Consider the following 8506-nt stretch of genomic DNA (forward strand, 5'->3'; position numbering starts at 1 on the left):
TTCCCTCTGCCCTATTTACATATTTGTGTAAACCAACAAACCAAGACATCAATTAATCAATAACCTAATCTCCCCCTGTCCTGTCCAGTTCTGTGGGAACCAAACTGTTAGCATTTCACACAGAAGGTCAATGTCTCTAGGCCAGCTGGAACTCTCCCAGGCTAACTCCTTTCTCTTTGTGCCTGTTACTTCTAACTACACACAGGCCTAGAGGAAAGGCCAGGTCTGACAAAAGCCTCGCCACCAATTCCAAACTCAGCTCTGGGGGAATAAGGAAGCAGGTGAGTGATGAGGAGACTGCAGGTGCATCTACTGGGTCCTCTTGTCTTCCAGGGGGTAGTATGGAGGTGGTGAGGGCTGGTCCATGGGCATGTAAACGTTATGGGTATTGACAGGGTTGTAGTAAGTGCTGGCAGCAGCTTTTGCTTCAGCAGCAGAAGTAGATGGTACATCAGGGCCACCAACTGGTGGCTCCATGGGTCCAGGATACAGAGGGGAGGTGTTGGGGGGCTGCATGTACCCTATGGCCCCATCCATCATGGGAGGTCCTGGATAAAACTGAGGTAGAGGTGGTGCATAGGGATAGCTTGGAGGGTTTGGGTACATTCCATCGGCAGCTGGCATAGGAAAAGCATGGGCTCCATTGGGCATGTAAGAGTACCCATAAGCTCCACTGGAGACTTCACCTGGGAAGGCTTGGGCAGCCACCTGCAGCATTCACTGTCCAAACTCCACGGCACCCCCTGTTGCCAAGGTCAATTTGTATACAGTTGGTCCTTCCCAGACACCTCCTGTTTCGCCCTTCACTGTCCCCCTGATGTCATTTGCACCAAACGCAGGCTGCTTGATCTCATAGTCCTTCATTAGGTAAACCGGCATCATGAACGACTGCATGGAGTCCTTTGCTTTGCACAGAAAAAGAATTCTGTAAGGAGTCAAATAGAGGCTGCCTTTCTCAGTGCCTTTGAAGGCATCTGTCATATGGTCCATGGCACTGAAGAAGCACTCCACATGATCGTGGGTCATTAGAATGCTCACTGCAGCAGCAGACAGACAGACAAGCACAACATTCTACCCCTAAATCTTGGGTGCATTGTCCCACAATATACATAGAATCTCTGGGAAGAATTGTAACCTATATCACGAATTCCACGAAACCATGGTTGAATCAAGAAGAAGCTTTACTAATGACGTGACAAGGCTGGGCATCCCACATGTGCGAGAGCCCACGTGTCGACAGATGCACACCTTGCTGATGGTCTGAGATAGATGCTACATACTATCATTTTAAGGAAGACTCTATTTATTCCTGTACTCTCTAGTGTTTTTAAAGTAGATCATTTTCATTCCATAAAATGAAAAAGTTTTTGCACATGGCCCATGCAATGTAGCCCAAATGAGAAGAGAAGCAAGAAATCTTGTGCCTTTCTTGTCCTCGCTTCCTCCCCGCCCCCTTCCCCATTGATGCCATGGATAAGGTGGAAATGTGTTTTTCAGGGCCTCTTCTGTGTAATGAGTATCTTATTTCTTTCTTGCCTTCTCAGTAGCAGAGTGTGTGTGGGCGTGGGGGGGGGAGGGATACGGAACTGGGGAGAGGATTTAGAACTGCAAATTAACATAGAAAGGGGCACTTTTTCTTCTCCAGGGCCGAGGTGGTGGCGAAGAGGGGCAGGGTTTCGGAAAGTTGCCTGGGGAGAGGGGGAGGGGCGGGTGGCTGACAGCTGCCTGGGTCCGCTCTTGCTAGTTGTCAGGGACAGAAGGACCTCCACCGTGGCTAGACCTGTTATTTTCTCACCCTTCCACTCCCCACCCCCACCCCCGCCCCTGGCCATCCCCATCCCCCTCTCCTTCCATGCATAGCCGAAGGCGGCTGGTGGGATATCGGCCCCAGCAGGGTAGCGTGGGGAACCCGGTCCCTTCTGCCCCTGCCCTCCAGCTCACCAGGCTGGTTCTCCTTTCGGCTCTGCTGGCCCCGTTGCCTCCGGGATGGCGTCTCCCTGAGCCTAATTGCGCTCGGCTTTCAAGCCAGTGTTTTGTTAGGGCTTACACAACAAGACAAATCCCAGAAATCCTGGGGGTCCTCGGGCAACAGAAGGGCCACCCACACCCGTGTACTCCGGCGATGGACCGAGAGAGTGTGTAACCCTGGCAGTGGACGCCTCGAAGAGAGAAGTCCCTGTGTCTGCTGGCACGGAGGAAGCTCGATTTTCCCAGAGTGATTCAGTGACCACCTAAAATGAAAAAGGGAGCAAGTCCAAGCCCCAGGGGGATGATTATGTTTCTGGGATGTGGCCTAGTTATCATTCCTCTTCCCAGCCCTGGGTCCTCTCCCCTCCTCCACCAGTGGACCAGGCTTGAAGCCTTTCCAGCTTGATAGAGAAGCTTCCAAAATGTGGTCTCCCCTGGCATTGCCTTCACTAACCCTTGGGTCACCTTGGTGCTGGGTGTGATGAGTTTTGTTTGGGTAGCAGACACTGAAGGTTAATTCACTCCATTGGAGTGCTAGATGAGAAGATGAATGAATGCTACTAATGCTACTTCCTAAGCTGGAAGGGAGAGGACTTTGGCTTCACTTGAACTTTTGACTCTTCTTAAAGGTACAGAGGTTAGACAAAACCGATTCTGGAGGCCAAGGAGCAAACAAGCTAGTTGTTTTGCTGAGGTGTAGAGTGGGGAGAGCTGGTTCATACGTGAAAGCATTCACTTAGAGCTTCTCTGTAGCCATTGGGAGCTTTATTTTGTCAAAGCTTCACGGGCCTGAGGCTAGCAAGGAGCTAAACAAAGGGCGCCAATATAGGAAAAGACCCAGGCTTATACAGACAGAAAGCTATACAGCCTGTAGGAAGATGATGTATTTTCAGAGTTTCACATAGGGGCTGGAGATTAGGGACAGGATAAGAACAAAGAAGGTAAGGAAGGTGGTTGCTTACAAGATAAGGAAAAATTGTCATGATGCAACATGAGGAAGATGAATGACAGGATAAGGAACAGAGGGTAAGGGAAACAAAGGCAATTCTTTTGGTGCAATTCTTATGGCATTTCAAGATAAGGGGCAAAGGACTTGAGATATTCTCAAGTTCCAGGATCTCAAGGTACAGAATGGGCTACAGAAGGCCCCTCAAACCCCCTCAGGGGGCCTGGGAAAGTAACCCTTAATATTATTTTTAATCCTAGGTCACTCTTTGCTCCCTTGAAATTGGAGACCCAAGTTTGCAAGCAGCCAGCTCATTCACCTCTAGTCTACTGCCAGAGTAGGGATTCTTGACCATGTTGGTGTGCTGTCTAGTGACACCTAGGAACTCCTCAGAATAATTTTTTTTAAATTCATAAAATAAAAAATGCATGGGATTACAGTGGAAATCACCTATATTGAAAGGGTTCTCAAAACATACCAAAAAAAAACAAACCCAAGTCTTAGACCTCAGATTCAGAACATTTGTTCTACAGCTTCCTGAGCTATCCCCTGTATGACATCTTTCCACCTGCATCCTAGTGGCAGTCATTTGTCAGTGACTCAGAGGAACACTGTCGCATGACTGTTAGTGTGACAATGTGTGTCTTCACCACAATTCACAGAGTAGGAAGGTCTAATAACTCCTTTCTTTAAAAAATGAACTTTATTGATATTTTCATGTTGCCTAAATTTCTACCTGATAAATAATTTTGAAAGGAAAAAATAAGAGAAAGAGAAAAACATTCAGCAAAACTGATCGATATATTGAAAAAAGATCTGACATTATATGTTCCATACTCTCTCCCACTTCTGCAGAGGAACTGGGGTTGGGAGTGGAAGGTGATCAATAGCCTTTTAACAGGTCCACTTGCCCTCACTGTCTCCCATTTCCAGGCAGTTTTCATATTGCCTCCAATGAAATAATCTTCATTTTTTAAGCACTCACTATGGGCCAAAGATATCAAGAAAGGCAAAAACAATCCCTGTCCTGAAGGAGCTTACATTCTAGTGGGGAGAAGTCACATGTATTCAAATAGGCAGGTGAAGCTACTGACAGAGGTGATGGAAGGTCACCTTGGATGGGAAAGCTCTTGAATCTGGGATGATGCTGAAAGGCAGAAAGTGGTCTTGCCGCCAAGTCTCCAAGGGGGCCAGGCATTCTAAGGGGCAGAGGACATCAGGGGGAGCACTCTTGGTCTGGGGGTGGATGGGGCAAAGGCTGGTGACCGGCTTTAATGTGAGGAATAGGCAGGAAGGCCGGCGTTGGTTGCAGAATTATTGTAAGGCATATACACACGCACACATGCACGCAGGAGAGTGAAATTGAAGATGGGAAAGGCAGGAAGGGGCCAGGCTGTAAAGACCTTTGAATGACAATTAAAGGACTCCATATTTGATCCTGGAGCTAATAGGAAGCCACTGGAGTTTCTTGAGTTAGGAGGAAGGGTGAAATGGTAAGATTAATCTTACGTGGAGAAAACCTGGTCTTCTTACATACCTCTTATCTCTTTATCTCAGCTGCTGCCACCTTACCTTAATCCGGGCCTTCGGTCTCCTTGGCCTAAATCACCAGAAGTATACTTGATTAAACAACAACTAAAAAAGGCCCCTCCCATTGCCAGAGTCTCCTGAGGCTGGCCTCTAATACCATGCCAGACACTCTAGTACCAAAGAGCCTTGTTCTCACCTCAGATCTCTCACAAGAATGCTAGGAGCCTTCAGCTGCTGATCTTCTGTTCTGTGGCATGTCTACACAGCTGCCTGGCTGACTTGATTTTCTTAGAAGCTCCACTTTCATCCGGGGACTTCTTTGTTCCTGAGCCTTAAGTGAGTCCCCATTGCCTCTGCTGGAAGTCTTAAGTCTTCTGCTTCATTTTGAAGACCCTCCCCAGGCAGGTCATGCCCTGGGATGTCTATGGTCACCAGATTGTAACTCAGGATGAGTCTTCTTGACTCCAGGACCGGGGATGCTGTTACTGTTGTTGCTGCTGCTGCTGCTGCAGGGGTTCAGTCATCTGTCGGTCATCACTTCATGACTGACCCTATTTTGGGGTTTCCTCGGTCAAGATACATGGCCAGGTCATTTTGCAGATAGCGAAACCCAGGCCAACAGTTTCTACTGAAGAAAGTAGACATGGGTCGCAGATTGGGACTCAGGATGAGTCTTCTTGACTCCAGGACCGGCATGCCCTATCCTCTCGCGCCACCTCACAGCCCAGGTAGAGCATTACCCAGGTGAAAATGTCTAAAAGGCCTCACACACACACACACAGACTCAGACTCAGTCACAGACACAGACAGACAGACAGACACACACACACACACACACACACACACACACACACACAGATTGACAGAGAACACAGATCAATGAATTGGGAAGGTATACATCTACAAACCACCTCGAAAAACAACAGCTTAGAGAATAGAACATGCAATAATAGCATATTTAAAGAACCCCTACTTAGAAAAGAGAAATTGAACTAGCTCCTTCTGACAAAACAAAAACAGAAGCAAAGAAACAAAACAATCCAGGACCAATGTGATGGACAAGGAAATTCTAGCAAATGCTGAAAGAACCATGACTTTCAAAATCATAAGACAAACTGCATTGGGGGGGGGAGGTAAAGAAGGAGTCCTACCAGATTTCTTCCAGGACACAAATACAGTTTTAATATCTAAAGCAGGGAGAGACAAAACAGATAGAGGAAACTAGGGACTAGTTTCCTAAATGGATACTTAAGGATGCCAAAATTATAATTACCAGTGAGGAAATGACAACCATTCAGGCTCATTCAATACTTAGGGGAAAATATCAACATAATTGACCCCATCAATAACAAGTAGATAGATAGATAGATAGATAGATAGACAGACAGACAGACAGACAGATAGATAGATAAAGGGGGGGAAGCTTTGGACAAAATCAACACCCATTCCTAAGAAAAAACACTAGAAGGTGTGTTTTTCTTAAAATGGTAAGTAGTATCTCTCTAAATGCAAATGTAACTGTTATCTGTCATGAAGGTAAGCTAGATCTCTTTTCAACAGGATTAGGGATGAAACAAGGATGTCCATGATCACCGTGATCCTGCAATATTGTATTAGGTATTTTAGCTGTAGCAATGAGAGGAGAAAAGGGAGTGGAATGAATAAGAATAGGCAATGAGAGGGGAAAAACACCAATTTTTGCTGATGACAGGATGATATAGAATAAACTAAAAATTGAGTTGAAACCCTGGATGACTTTGGTAAAGTTGCAGGATGGAAAACAAACCCACGTACTTCATCACTTCTCTAGATCATCAACGAAGATCAGGAAAGGGAGAGAGACAGAGACAGAGACAGAGACAGACAGAGATGGAGACAGAGAAATTGAAAATCACTTCAGATAGTATAAAATACTTGGGAGTCTCTCTACCAAGACAGGCCCAGGAACTCTTTGAAGCCAACGACAAAACAATTTTCAAAGGAACAGAGATGGATCTAAACAACTGGAAACATTTTTTCGTAATTTTAAGATTTTTAAAAATTTTAATATTTTATTTTCCCCCAATTACATGTAAAAATAATTTTAACATGATTTTTTTCAAATTTTGAGTTCCAAATCTTTTCCTGCCTCCTTCCTCCCCACCCCCACTCAGAAGGCCAGCAATTTGATTCTATGCAAGTAATATATGTTGTCACAATTTATTTAGCTATTACTTTATTGGTGGCTATCTGCTGTTTCCAGTGCTTTGTGGAGCTCACACTCCTGTGTTCACCCTCCCAGGCCCATATTTGGACTAGCAGCTTGATTCCTCAAAGTGTGGCTACTGTGCTCCTCAGGGTTCTTAGAGTACTCTTGAATAGCTGGGGAGGGGGGGAGGTTTCTAGTATTATCACTCATGTGTTCCCTTCAGTGTCATTCATCCTGTTAACATCTCCTCAATATCAAATGTGCAGTTGTTATTCTTCCAATATTCATTAATTAACTGGCACAAATTACATTTTACCACTTCTTAATGGGTAGCCATTGAGAAAGGATTCTGTAAGGACAGAAGCACACAAACATCCCCTCCTGAGCAGGGGTCATGTTCTCACCTCTAGATACCCATTTGGTTCCTGGGAGACAATGGGAAACATCTTAATCGCTTGTGGGTGGGCCAATCCAATCAAATACAAATAAAGATTCTTCCAAAATTCATTTTTGTATTCAGTGCCATACCAGTCAAAATACCAAAGAGCCATTTTATAGATTGGGGGTGGGGGTAGAGTTAGCAAAATTTCACTGGAAGAACAACCAATGGAGAATATCAAGAGAATGAATGAATGGGGAGAAAAGTGAAGGAAGGAGACCTAGCAGTGCTAGATTTCAAATTCTATTTCAAATTAAAAAAAAAAAGAAGAAGCAAGAATCCTCCATACAATCTGATACTGGATAAGAAGTGGAGTAGTGGATCACTGTAATGGATTAGGTAGATAATATGAAGTAGTAAATATCTGATAAAGACAGACATCCAAACTTTGGAAACAAGAATTCAAGATTGTATAAAAACTGCCCATCAAATAGAAACTGCTGATAGGTTAAAATTTTGAATACAACAGTAAGTATGTTGCTTTCAGAAAATGCTATAAAAATGAGATACACATAAAGATAAAAGAAAGATCAGGAGTAAAATTGATTATGCAGGAAAAGCAGGGGTAGTCATCGTGATCTCAAACAAAGAGAAAGCTCAAAAAGATTGAATCTAAAGAAAAAAATAGGAAAACTACACCCTGTGTCAGCAGCGTGACTTCATATTGTTTTAAGCCGTTTAAAATAACTAGACGGTATAAAATGCCTGAAAATCTACCTGCCCAAACAGACATGGGAACTAGATGATTCTGAGCACAAAATACTTTGTATACAAGTCAAATCAGACCTAAATAAATGAGGTGATTTTTATTTTCTGTGGGTAGGGAAAGCCAGTATCCTTTTTCTTTTTTTTTTTAATTAATTTATTTTGATTTATCAACAATCAGTTCCATATGTTTTTGAGTTTAAAATTTTTCTCCCCCTCCCTCCCCACCACCTTTCCCAATGTGGCGCACAGTCTGATATAAGCTATACAATTACATTCCAGTTAAACATATTTTTCACATTAGTGATATTAGAAGTAATAATTAGAACCAATAGGAAGGACCACCAGAAAGAGGAAACTAAACTCAACAGAAGAACAAAATAGCAAATAGTATGTTTTGATCTGCATTCAAACTCCATAGTGCTTTCTTTGGGTGTGGATAGCATTTTCCATCACAAGGCCTTTGGAGATGCCTTAGATACTTGTATTGTTGGGAATTGTTAAGTTTATTAATATTAGTCATCATACAGGGTGGTTGTTAACTGTGTACAATGTTCTTCTGGTTCTGCTCACTTCACTCAGCATCAGTCCATACAAGTCTTTCCAGGTTTTTCTGAAGTGTGCCTGCTCATCATTTCTTATAACACAATAGTATTCCATTGCATTCATATGCCTCAACTTGTTCAGCCATTCCCCAATTGATGGGCATCCTCTCAATTTCCAATTCTTT

The 8506-nt window shown here is 43.9% G+C and overlaps 1 pseudogene; it reads right to left on the reverse strand.

Annotated features, from left to right (window-relative positions):
* Positions 1-231: 231 nt before the first annotated feature.
* On the reverse strand, positions 232-1082 carry LOC114023799 (annotated as a pseudogene).
* Between the last annotated feature and the right edge of the window lie 7424 nt (positions 1083-8506).

Source organism: Vombatus ursinus, unplaced genomic scaffold (genome assembly GCF_900497805.2).
Source record: "Vombatus ursinus unplaced genomic scaffold, bare-nosed wombat genome assembly UNPS02004455.1, whole genome shotgun sequence".
Taxonomy (NCBI): domain Eukaryota; kingdom Metazoa; phylum Chordata; class Mammalia; order Diprotodontia; family Vombatidae; genus Vombatus; species Vombatus ursinus.